Raw genomic sequence first — 13,790 nt, 5'->3', positions numbered from 1 at the left:
GGTCAAGATTGGAAGTCAAATTCCTATTTGATTATGCCAGTTTTAATTAGATTATCTGCTATTTGCAGCTAAACACATTCTTTTTTTTTTTTTTGAGACAGAGTCTTGCTCTGTCACCCAGGCTAGAGTGCAATGACGTGATCTCAGCTCACTGTAACCTCCACCTCCTGGGTTCCAGCGATTTTCCTGCCTCAGCCTCCAAGTAGCTGAAACTACAGGTGCACACTATCACATCCAGCTAATTTTTTTTCTTTTTTCCTTTTTTTGTTTTTTTTGAGATAGAGTCTCACTCTGTTATCCAGGCTGGAGTGCAGTGGCACAATCTTGGCTCACTGCAACCTCTGCCTCCTGGGTTCAAGCAATTCCCTGCCTCAGCCTTCCGAGTAGCTGGGATTATAGGCATCCACCACCATGCCTGGCTAATGTTTGTATTTTTTTTTTTTTTTGAGAAGGAGTCTCACTCTGTCACCCAGGCTGGAGTGCAGTGGCCAGATCTCAGCTCACTGCAAACTCCGCCTCCCGGGTTTACGCCATTCTCCTGCCTCAGCCTCCAGAGTAGCTGGGACTACAGGCTCCCGCCACCTCGCCCGGCTAGTTTTTTGTATTTTTTTAGTAGAGATGGGGTTTCACCGTGTTTGCCAGGATGGTCTCGATCTCCTGACCTCGTGATCCGCCCGTCTCGGCCTCCCAAAGTGCTGGGATTACAGGCTTGAGCCACCGCGCCCGGCCCCAATGTTTGTATTTTTAGTAGAGATGGAGTCTCACCATCTTAGCCAGGCTGGTCTTGAACTCTTGACCTCATGATCCACCAGCTTCAGCCCCCCAAAGTGCTGGGATTACAGGCATGAGCCATCACGCCCGGCCAAAACGATGTTATCCAATGATTTCTCTTATTATTTTCTCTCTTTCTTTTGAGACAGAGTTTTGCTCTGTCGCCCAGGCTGGAGTGCAATGGTGCAACTTTGGCTCACTGCAACTTCCGCCTCCCATGCTCAAGCGATTCTCCTGTCTTAGCCTCCTGAGTAGCTGGGGTTGCAGGTGCCCACCACCATACCAGACTAATTTTTGTATTTTTAGTAGAGATGGGGTTTCATCATATTAGTCAGGCTGGTCTTGAATTCCTGACCTCAGGTGATCTGCCCTCCTTGGCCTCCCAAAGTGCTGAAATTACAGACGTGAGCCACTGTGCCTGGCCGATTGAGCCACCGTGCCCAGCCGATAATTTTTGTATTTTTAGTAGAGATGGGTTTTGCCATGTTGGCCAGGCTGATCTTGAACTCCTGACCTCAAGCAATCTGCCTGCCTTGGCCTCTCAAAGTGCTGGGATTACAGGCATGAGCCACCACACCTGGCTTGCAGCTAAAAACATTCTTAATGGATATATGCCATCTTTGCAATCATTTAGGTAGCTCATATATATTTTGACTAAAATGTAATCTTTATGAAGAATAAAATTATTTTAAATGGTGATATACTAAAATCATCTGTAAAAAAGGAGATGACTATAATCATCACTGTATTTGACATTAAAGGTTGTGGTTAATGCAATAAGAAAACAAAACATATGGAAAAAATATTGGAAATCAAGTGGCAAAGTAAATGTGATTTTTCAGATTATATAATTGTATAACAAGAAAACTTAAGATACTCCACCAAAAATAAAATCTTATTTATAATTAATAAGATAATTTATCTTATGGCAAACTATGACACCCAGGCTGGAGTGCAGTGGCGCTATCTCGACTCACTGTAGCTCCGCCTCCCGGGTTCACACCATTCTCCTGCCTCAGCCTCCTGAGAAGCTGGGACTACAGGCGCCCGCCACCACGCCCTGCTAATTTTTAGTAGAGATGGGGTTCCACTGTGTTAGCTAGGATGGTCTTGATCTCCTGACCTTGTGATCCACCTGCCTCGGCCTCCCAAAGTGCTGGGATTACAGCGTGAGCCACCGTGCCCGGCCCAAATTTTTGTATTTTTAGTAGAGACAGGGTTTCACCAAGTTGGCCAGGCTGGCCTCAAACTCCTGATGTCAGGTAATTCTCCTGCCTTGGCTTCCCGAAGTGTTGAGATTACAGGCGTTAGCCACCGCACCCAGCCCCCCCTTTTTTTTTTGGAGACAGAGTCCCGTTCTGTTACCCAGGCTGGAGTGTAGTGGTGTATTCTTGGCTCACTGCAACCTCCGTCTTTCGGTCTCAAGCAATTATCTTGCCTCAGCCTCCCAAGTAGCTGGGATTACAGGAGTGTGCCACCATGCCCAGCTAATTTTTGTATTTTTTTTTTTTTAGTAGAGACGGGGTTCCACTTTGTTAGCTAGGCTGGTCTCGAACTCCTGATTTCAGGTGATCTGCTCACCTCAGCCTCCCAAAGTGCTGGGATTACAGGCGTGAGCCACTATGCCCAGCCGATATGTACCTATCTTATTAAATTTATTTGGGCCAGGCATGGTGGCTCATGCCTACAATCCCAGCACTTTGACAGGCTGAGGTGGGAGGATCGCTTGAGCCCAGGAGTTTGAGACTAACCTCAGTAGCACAGGAAGGTCTCTATAAAAATAAAAATAAAAAATTAGCCAGGTGTGGTGGTGCACACCTGTGGTGTCAGATACTTGGGAGACTGAGGCAGGAGGATCATCTGAGCCTAGGAGGGCGAGGCTGCAGTGAGCCGTTACTGTGCCTCTCTGCACTCCAGCCTGAGTGACAGAGTGAGACCCTGTCTCACAAAATAACAATAAAATAAGTTTATTTGTTGGTATTCATAGTTTATTGATAACTGAAATGGATTTTTTCCATTCCCCTTTCCAGGAAGTTATTTCTGATTTAAAGAAAAGCTATTTTAAAATTAGCCAGAGGCCAGGTGCGGTGGTTCAAGCCTGTAATCCCAGCACTTTGGGAGGCCGAGACGGGCGGATCACAAGGTCAGGAGATCGAGACCATCCTGGCTAATACGGTGAAACCCCGTCTCTACTAAAGAATACAAAAAACTAGCCGGGCGACGAGGCGGGCACCTGTAGTCCCAGCTACTTGGGAGGTGGAGGCAGGAGAATGGCGTGAACCTGGGAAGCGGAGCTTGCAGTGAGCTGAGATCCGGCCACCGCACTCCAGCCTGGGCGACAGAGCCAGACTCCGTCTCAAAAAAAAAAAAAAAAAAAAAAAAATTTGCCATAAGATAAATTATCTTATTAATTATAAATAAGGTTTTATTTTTGGTAGAGTATCTTAAGTTTTCTTGTTATACAATCATATAATCTGAAAAATCACATTTACTTTGCCACTTGATTTCCAATATTTTTTCCATAGGTTTTTCTTTGGTGATCAAGATAGTGATATTCAACTTGATGCCCTCATTAGTAGTTGTTAGCACCTTTGAATGACGTCTGTTATGGCTGGCGAAATGCTGAGTTGCTAGATGCTCTGTAGAGTCAAGAGTCAGACTATGAGATACATACAGTTAACGGTTTGGTTGGCAAAGCTGTGAACAAGATAGAAAGTTGAAGATGATAGTGAGAAACTCCTAAATAATATAGGATGAAAGCTGATGGGAGATAAATGGGTACTATGCCTTGTGGGAACATTTTACCAAATTCACAAACTTCAGGATTTCTCTCAAGTAAATTTCGGAAAATCTTGGAATTCCTGTGCCAGCCAAGGATTTTTTTTTGTTTTTTGGGTTTTTTTTTCTAGACGGAGTCTGGCTGTGTTGCCCAGGCTGTAGTGTAGTAGTAAGATCTCGGCTCACTGAAACCTACGCCTTTCAGGGTCAAGCAATTCCTGTGCTTCAGCCTGTGGAGTACCTGGAATTACAAGAGAATTTTAAAAATAGAGGCACAGAAATCCACACAGTATCAAGAATTGTTCTTGCAGCTGGGCACGGTGGCTCATGCCTATAATCCCAGCACTTTGGGAGGCTGAGGCAGGTAGATGACGAGGTCAGGAGATTGAGACCATCCTGGCCAACATGGTGAAAGCCCATCTCTACTAAAAATACACAAAAATACAAAAAAGTAGCTGGGCATGGTGGGGGGCGCCTGTAGTCCCAGTTACTCGGGAGGCTGAGGCAGGAGAATGGCGTAAACCCAAGAGGCGGAGCTTGCAGTGAGCTGACATTGCTCCATTGCACTCCAGTCTGGGCAACAGAGCGAGACTCGGTCTAAGAAAAAAAAAAAAAAAAAAAAGAATAAAAAGAATTGTTCTTGGAGATGGAGTTAGTAACTTCGTAAGTTAGTGTTTATCAAATGCCAGATCTTGGATTGATTTCATCAGGTTCATGAAGGAACTTTATTAATAATATAGATTCTTTGTCCTCACCAAGGTCACTTTAAATAAGACTATTCCAGGCAAGGCCTAAAATTTGTTGTTGTTGTTGTTGTTGTTGTTTTTTGAGACACAGTCTCCACCTGCACCTCCAGACTGGAGTGCAGTGGCATGATCTCGGTTCACTGTAACCTCCGCCTACCGGGTTCAAGCGATTCTCCTGCCTCAGCCTCCAGAGTAGCTGGGACTACAGGTGCTTGCCACCATGGCCGGCTAATTTTTATATTTTTTAGTAGAGACAGGGTTTCACCATGTTGACCAGGCTGGTCTTGAACTCCTGACCTGAGGTGATCCACCTGCTTTGGCCTCCCAAAGTGGAGGGCTTATAGGTGTGAGCCCCTGTGCCCGGCCACATGTTACTCTTAATGTTTTGAAGGTTACAAATGGCGTGCAAATGTTAGTGATGTGTATTAATCAGAGCTCATTCAGTTGCTAGTGACAGAAACCCAACTTGAGCAAACTGGCTCACACAACTAAGAAGAAGGGGAGATTTTTCAGTCATGGCATGCTCCAGTGACTCAAATTATGTCTCTAAGGATTGGATCTTCCCGTTTCTTAGAAGGTTCTCTCTCTACTTAATGAGCAAGAAAGCCATTGTTGGCCCAAGATTCACAACCCTGTTGGGTGGTGGTGGGAGGCAGAGAGCAAGAGCAAGAGCACGTGCTCCTGAGAGAGAATTTGCTAATAGCCCGGCATAAAAATTCCGGAAAAAACTGGCCAATCATGGGTCACACGCTTACTACTGAGTTGGAAAAGGGTTGTAGTCAGCCTCATCTGAACCAACTGAAATAGATTCTTTTTAAGAAAGAAGACTTTTGTCACTACACAAAGATGGGTGTGATTCTGGGAAGTCAAAAAATAAGAGACGATTGCTAAAAATGATAAGTATGATAAGGGCAAGGAACTCATCAGCATCTAACTGTGGCTTTCCGAGTGTGGTCTAGGCCACACTCAGGGTCTCTGAGACAGTTTTACAGGGTTCACATTATCTTCTTTTTTCTTTCTTTCTTTTTCTTTTTCTTTTTTCTTTGAGACGGAGTTTGGTTCTTGTTGCCCAGGCTGGAATGCAATGGCTCCATCTTGGCTCACCGCAACTTCCGCCTCCTGGGTTCTAGCGATTGTCCTGCCTCAGCCTCCCAAGTAGCTGGGATTACAGGCATGCGCCACTACGCCTGGCTAATTTTGTATTTTCAGTAGAGACGGAGTTTCTCCATGTTGGTCAGGCTGGTCTCAAACTCCTGACCTCAGGTGATCTGCCGGCCTCAGCCTCCCAAAGTGCTGGGATTACATGCGTGAGCCACCGCGCCCAGCCGGGTTCACATTATTTTTATAAAAACATGTTACGTTATCACGCCTGTAATCCCAGCACTTTGGGAGGCTGATGCGGGAGTATCACGAGGTCACGAGATCGAGACCATCCTGGCTAACACAGTGAAACCCCTTCTCTACTAAAAATACAAAAAATTAGCTGGACGTGGTGGTGGGCGCCTGTGGTCCTATCTACTCGGGAGGCTGACGCAGGAGAATGGCGTGAACTCAGGAGGTGGAGCTTGCAGTGAGCTGAGATCGTGCCTGGGCGACAGAGCGAGACTCCGTCTCAAAAAACAAACAAACAAACAAACAAACAAACAAAACAAACAAATAAAAACTGGGCGTGGTGGCTCAGGCCTGTAATCCCAGCGCTCTGGGAGGCCGAGGCGGGAGAATCGCTTGAACCCAGGAGGCGGAGGTTTGGGTGAGCCAAGATTGCGCCATTGCACTCCAGCCTGGGCAACGAGCGAAACTCCATCTCAAAACAAAATGTTATGTTAAAATGTGATGAGTTTATTATTTTCTTTTTTTTTTTTTTTTTTTTTTTTTTTTTTTTTTTTGAGGCGGAGTCTCGCTCTGCGCCTGGGCAGGAGTGCAGTGGCCAGATCTCAGCTCACTGCAAGCTCCGCCTCCCGGGTTTACGCCATTCTCCTGCCTCAGCCTCCCGAGTAGCTGGGACTACAGGGGCCCGCCACCTCGCCCGGCTAGTTTTTTTTGTATTTTTAGTAGAGACGGGGTTTCACCGTGTTCGCCAGGATGGAGTTTATTATTTTCAAATAATTTAATCAATATGTTTTTTTTTTTTTTTTTTTTTTTTTTTTCTTTTTTTCTGAGACGGAGTCTCGCCCTGTCACCCAGGCTGGAGTGCAGTGGCTGGATCTCAGCTCACTGCAAGCTCTGCCTCCTGGGTTCACGCCATTCTCCTGCCTCAGCCTCCCCAGTAGCTGGGACTACAGGCGCCTGCCACCTCGCTGGGCTAGTTTTTTGTATTTTTAGTAGAGACAGGGTTTCACCGGGTTAGCCAGGGGGGACTCGATCTCCTGACCTCGTGATCCGCCCGTCTCGGCCTCCCAAAGTGCTGGGATTACAGGCTTGAGCCACCGCGTCCGGCCCAATATGTTTTAAAGTTATCATTTTTTTCTAAAACAGGAAATATTGATTTCTATTTTGTCATACATAATCAGTATATAATTGTATTATCATAAATATCATACACAATTTTATCAACATAATTATGCCTCTTTGGCCAGCAAGTGAAGGAAAACCCAAGCCAAACTGGACTAAAAAATAGGGGGATTTATTTGCTCAGCGTGCTGGTTAATTTTGTGTTAACTGGGCTATGGGGTGCCCACATATTTGGTCAAACATTATTCTGGGTGTTTCTGTGAGGGTATTCTTGAACAAGACTAATTATTAGGTTGATAGACTGAGTAAATAAGATGGTCCTCGCTCCTTAGTGTAGTTGGGCCTCACTGAATAATTTAAAAAGCCTGAATATAAGGAAAAGAGTGAACTTCCTCCAAGTAAGATAATTCTTTCCTGCCTGATTGTGTATTTTTGAATTGGGTTTTTTCTCTGCCTTCAGACTTGAACTGAAACAGTAGCTTTCCTTTATTCTTGACACTGCTAGCCTTCAGACTGGAGCTAAATCTCTGTTCTACTGGGTCTCCACCTTGCCAGCTTACCTTGCAGGTCTAGGGCTTGCTTTCCTCCATAATTGTGTACACCAATTCCTTATTTTACGTACACACACACACACACACACACACAGACACACAGACACACATGCACAATTCAATAGGATAGATGTAATCTCCAGTTGGTTCTGTTTCTCTGGAGAACTGTGACTACCATGCAATCCTCCTGCCTCAACCTCCCAAGTAGCTGCAATTACAGGATATGCTCTTGATATATTTAGGTGAAAATAGCAAGAATAAAAATTGAACACTATACTTCTAAGGGGTGAATTTTATGGTATGTGAATGATCTCAATAAAAATCACATGGGAAAAAAGTTGAACACATACACAAAATACAGATGAATAGAAAAAAGGCTGAAAGAGAATACATTAAAATGCTAATAGTAGCCATCTCTAGGAGCTGGAATTTTACATAATGTTAATAGTCTTATTTGTAACTTTCTCACACAACACAGATTAAAGTACAATAAAAAAGTGCATAATTAAAAAAATTGGAAAATGTATGAAGTTGAACATTACTTAAATCCACGTTGATTTTTAAAAAATTGGTCAAGAAAAGAGAAGAACCACAATTCAAAGTGATGGGGGAAATGGTTGTGGTTTTGGGTGGAGGTGGAGGGTGGGGCGTGGTGTACACGTCAGTATTTGGAGAAAGGAAGGAAGAGCTACTAATGAAGCCTCTGTGTGGTTCACATGGGGAAGAGGCTGCCGTAGTGGTCTAGATAGAGAAGGTTCATCTCTAATGAGCTGGAGAATGCAGTGTGTGTGTGTGTGTGTGTGTGTGTATGTTACAGGTTCACTCGTGTGGGCACAAAGTGTATTGGAGTGTATGGAAAGATGTAAGTAAATCTAGCCATATAATCAATACTCAGCAGTCCAAAAACGAGGCAGGAGGAGAGCCCCAAAACCTGGAGGGACACTGAGCATCCTAACTAAATATAGAAGTCTCAGGTTTTATAATCAGCTCTATCCTGGATTAAAATTTTCATAAATTGGACTGGGCCCAGTGGCTCACGCCTGTAATCCCAGCACTTTGGGAGGCTGAGGTGGGCGGATCACCTGAGGTCAGAAGTTCAAGACCAGCCTGGCCAACATGGTGAAACCCTGTCTCTACAAAAATACAAAAATTAGCCAGACATGATGGTGGGTGCCTGTAATCCCAGCTACTCGAGAGGTGAGTCACGAGAATCTCTTAAACCTGGGAGGCAGAGGTTGCAGTGAGCCGAGATCATGTCATTGCATTCCAGTCTGGGTGACAGAGCAAGACTCCGTTTCAAAGAAAAAAAAAATTCACAAATTGTACTTACAACTGACAGTGGCTACTGTGTCTCAATTTCCCAGTCTGTAAATGAAAGAGCTGTACTTCTTGTTTTCTACCTACCTCAGAGAATTGCTACAGACTAAAACAATAGAAAGTTACCCACGTCATGAAGCCATGTGTAATAGAGTTGCTGCCATCAAAAATTCTTCCCCAGTGATTTTTTTTTTTTTTTTGAGACAGAGTCTCGCTCTGTCACCCAGGCTGGAGTGCAGTGGCACTGTCTTGGCTCACTGCAAGCTCCGCCTCCTGGATTCACGCAATTCTCCTGCCTCCGCCTCCTGAGTAGCTGGGACTACAGGCACCCGCCACCACGCCCGGCTAATTTTTTGTATTTTTTAGCAGAGACAGGGTTTCACTGTGTTAGCCAGGATGGTCTCGATCTCCTGACCTCCTGATCTGCCCGCCTCGGCCTCCCAAAATGCTGGGATTACAGGCATGAGCCACCGCGCCCGGCCTTCCCCAATGATTTCTAATTTAGAAATGCTAAATTTGGAGGCTCACACCTATAATCCCAACACTTTAGGAGGCTGAGATGGAAGCACTGCTTGAGCCCAGGAGTTTGAGACCAGCCTGGGCAACATAGGGAACCCTTGTGTCTATTAAAAAAAAAAAAATTAGCTGGGTGTGACGGCAGCCCACACCTGTAGTCCCAGCTACTCGGGAGGCTGAGGTGGGAGGATTGCTTAAGCCCAGGAGGTCAAGGCTGCAATGAGCTGTGGTCACACCATTGTTTACTCCAACCTAGGTGACAGAGCTAGACCTTGTCTCAAAAAAAGAAAAAAAGAAACGTGAATTTTTTTTTTTACATATCTTACAATGTTCCCTATCATTAGTGGTCTCCAAACTAATTACATGGTAAAGAGTAATGTCGAGCTAGCCACAGTCAAGAGCAAATGTCAGACAGTCCTTTACCTCTGTAGCTTATAATCCTGTAGCAATTTCCCTTTTCTTCCTTATCTTTGAGTTGCATGAACATTCACTTCAGTCTGACTAATCACTGATCTGGAACATTCGCCCACCTCCTGCCTTGTTCATTCTGAAATGTTTGCCCTCTTGTCTGCCTAACCAAACATTATTCTTCCTTTGAGGGCAGATTTAGTTCCACTGTCCCATAGACTCTTTTTTACCCTTAGGCCCATAGGGATCTCCTCCTGCTTGGAATCTGAGCATCACACACTCTTTGCCACATATTTGCAACTTAGTTTCATGATGATTCCTTAGTCTAGCCCATGCAATGTACTGACCTCTCTCTTTCTATGGTAACATTTCAGTCCTTAATATCTGTGCTATGTTTAGTGAGACTGAAAACTTTATTATCCCCACTTTAGACATTAGAAACCAGATTTGTAATTTTTCAAGTGTCAAATGAGAATCATATGGCTAAGTGCTCACATACATCTGGGGTTCTATTACTGTAGAGGAAGAGCAGAACAGATATATTGGAGGACATCTAGCAGCCTGTGTCATAGGAGAGAAATGTAAACTGATCATGTCAGAAAAGGACAATTAAAAGGGTTACTACTTAACAGCTCATGCCAGGGCCTTGGTGTGAGAAATCATAAAGAAAGAACTGAAAGTGGACCTTCAAGGTAGGTATATTAGTGATCTATTGCTATGAACAAATCACCACAAACCTAGAGGCTTGAAACAACACTCATTTATTTTATTTTATTGTTATTATTTTTTGAGACAGAGTCTCGCTCTGTCGCCAGGCTGGAGTGCAGTGGCATGATCTCGGCTCACTGCAATCTCTGCCTCCTGGGTTCAAGTGATTCTTCTGCCTCAGCCTCCCGAGTAGCTAGGACTACAGGCACGCACCAACATGCCCAGCTAATTTTTGTATTTTTAGTAGAGATGGGGTTTCACCATGTTGGCCAGATGGTTTCGACCTTTTGACCTCGTGATCTGCCCGCCTTAGCCTCCCAAAGTGCTGGAATTACAGGCGTGAGCCACGGTGCCTAGCCACAACTCATTTATTATCTCACAACTGTGTAGGTCGGAAGTCCTACATGGTGTGACTGGGTTCTCTGCTCACTGTTGCAAAGCTGAAATAAAGGTGTCTACTGGACTGAAATCAAGGTTGGAGCTCTCAGCTGGAGGAAAAATCTGTTTCCAAGATCATTCTTCTTGTTGGTAGAGTTCAGTTCCTTGTAACTGTGGGACCAAGTTCCCTGTTTCCTTGCTGGCTGTCAGTCAGGGGCCACTCTTAGCTCCCAGAGGCTGCCCACATTCCTTGACCCATGGCCTCCCACGTTTTTAATCTAGCAACAGCTCATCAAATCCTCTTGTGCTTTTGAATTCATTTGTTGTAACTGGCTGCAGAAAACTCTCTGCTTTAAAAGAGCTCATGTGATTAGGTCAAGCCCACTTTGATAATCCCCCTATTTTAAGACCAACTGTGCTATATAATGTAATCTGATTATGAAAGTAAAATTCGTTATAGTCACAGCCTGGGGATTACAGAGAGTGTGTATACTCGGAGTGAGAAATCCTGGGGGACATCTTAGAATTCTGTCTACTGCACTGGGTTTGAGTTAGACAAGCACAGATAGCTTTCTAGGTGGGAAAGAAATGTAGAGAAAAGCTCAAAAGTGAAACTCTACCAGGAATTTCTGGAGACTGTGAATATGTCAGTTTGTGACCACTCTAATAATGATAATGGTTTCTTTTACTGAAGGTCTCCTGGATGCTTTACAAATTCATTCACCAATTCTTACATCAGCTCTATGAGGGTGCTATTATCCCACTTTTATAAAGAAAGAAGTTCCAGCAAAGAGAAGAAAAGCCATTTGCCAGAGTTATATCCCCATCAAGTTGTAAAGCTGGGGTTCTGGCTTGAGCTCTGGATGGCTCTGAATTTATGCTGTTTGTGCTGTTTAACCTGCTTGTCTGTGGGTCTAGTGGGGGAGGCAGTAAGGTTGGTCTGGATCCAGATTGTGGAGGGCATTGGTGTTAACACGTGCTACTGGGCACCAAGAAAGATTTTAGAGGGAGCCAGTGAATGTGGAAATGAGGGGGATGGAAGTGAGTATGATTTTGGGTGTGGGGGAGCAATGGGCTGGATGTGCAAAGTGGTATTCTTTTTGGGAGGTTAATATGGCCAGTCAGGCATTAAAGACGATTACATGATCAGTCCTCTGAGTCTTCCTGCCAATCTGTAGGAAATACATAGGACAGAAGAACAGGTTAAACTGCACATAAATATACAATCAGCAAAGTGGGGACAGGGTGAGGATTTAAAACAATCGTATACTTTTTGGGAGGCCATATATAATTTGGGAGGCCAAGGCAAGTGGATTTCTTGAGTCCAGGAGTTTGAGATCAGCCTGGACAACATGGCAAAACCTTGTCTGTACCAAAAATACAAAAATTAGCCAGGCGTGGTGGCATGCACCTGTGGTCCCAGCTACTTGGATGCTGAGGTGGGAGAATAACCTGAGCCTGGGGAGGCCAAGGCTGCAGTGAGCCGAAATCATACCACTGCACTCCAGCCTGGGCAATTGGTGTGACACCCTATCTCAAAAAATAAATAATAAATAAAAATAAAATAAAATAATTTTTTTTTTTTTTTTTTTTTTTTTTTGAGACGGAGTCTTGCTCTGTCGCCCAGGCTGGAGTGCAGTGGCCGGATCTCAGCTCACTGCAAGCTCCGCCTCCCGGGTTCACGCCATTCTCCTGCCTCAGCCTCCCGAGTAGCTGGGACCACAGGTGCCCGCCACCTCGCCCGGCTAACTTTTTGTATTTTTTTTTTTAGTTGAGACGGGGTTTCACCGTGTTAGCCAGGATGGTCTCGATCTCCTGACCTCGTGATCCGCCCGTCTCGGCCTCCCAAAGTGCTGGGATTACAGGCTTGAGCCACCGCGCCCGGCCTAATAAAATAATTTTTAAGACAAAAAAATCATATAGTTCCATCACTCAATTTTTCTTTTCTTTTTTTGGAGAGGGAGTCTCACTCTGTTGCTCAGGCTAGAGTGCAGTGGCGTGGTATCAGCTTACTGCAACCTCCACCTCCTGGGTTCAAGCAAGTCTCCTGACTCAGCCTCCCAATTAGCTGGGATTACAGGTACCTGCCACCACGCCTGGCTAATTTTTGTATTTTTAGTAGAGACGGGGGTTTCCCCAGGTTGGCCAGGCTGGTCTTGAACTCCTGACATCAGGTGATCTGTCCGCCTCGGCCTCCCAAAGTGCTGGGATTACAAGCGTGAGCCACTGTGCCTGGCCCCATCACACAAATATTTATACTATTAACACAGAGCAATGGGCAGAGAAAACAGCTCTGGTGGTTGTGGTAGGACTAGACAAAACTTTTTTTTTGTATTTTTTTTTAATTAGAGACGGGGTTTCACCGTGTTAGCCAGGATGGTCTCGATCTCCTGGCCTCGTGATCCACCCGTCTCGGCCTCCTAAAGTGCTGGGATTACAGGCTTGAGCCACCGCGCCCGGCCTAGACAAAACTTTTTATTTGACCTGAGGCTCTTTTGGTTGGAGGCATTACTGAAAGTGTTTTGCCTCACAATGGGAAAGCTTGGGCAAAAGTGAATTTGGAAGATGTCTTATACAAAGCATGAGGGAACTGGTTAATTTGGTCTTACTTATCAAAATATAAAATGCACACCCTTTTGGATTTTTCACTTCCCTGGTAGGCATTTGTCCTAGATAAATACACAGATGCACAGAACAGGGGCAAGTACAATTAATGCAGAGTTTTTTTTTTAGACAGAGTCTGGCTCCGTCGCCCAGGCTGGAGTGCAGTGGCGCGATCTCGCTCACGGTAAGCCCCGCCTCCCGGGTTCACGCCGTTCTCCTACCTCAGCCTCCCGAGTAGCTGGGACTACAGGCGCCCACCACCATGCCCGGCTAATTTTTTGTATTTTTTTTTTCTTTTTTAGTAGAGACGGGGTTTCACCATGTTGGCCAGGATCAGCATTGTTTTTTAATAGTGAAAACCAGAACCCAACCCAAGTCCATGACTAGGAACATTGATTCTGTAAATAATTTTATTTCATGCAATGGAATACCATGCAGTCATTAAGAAGAATGAGGTAGCCCTTTACCAAAAGTAAAAGATAAGGGCATTTTCATCAAGGGCAATCATACCTAGTTTCAGGAAAATGTTTATTAATCTCATTTACTTAGAAAAGATATATGT

This window comes from Rhinopithecus roxellana, chromosome 11 (genome assembly GCF_007565055.1).
Source record: "Rhinopithecus roxellana isolate Shanxi Qingling chromosome 11, ASM756505v1, whole genome shotgun sequence".
NCBI classification, from domain to species: Eukaryota; Metazoa; Chordata; class Mammalia; order Primates; family Cercopithecidae; genus Rhinopithecus; species Rhinopithecus roxellana.
The sequence above is the reverse complement of the archived record's forward strand: the minus strand, read 5'-3'. Positions refer to the sequence as shown.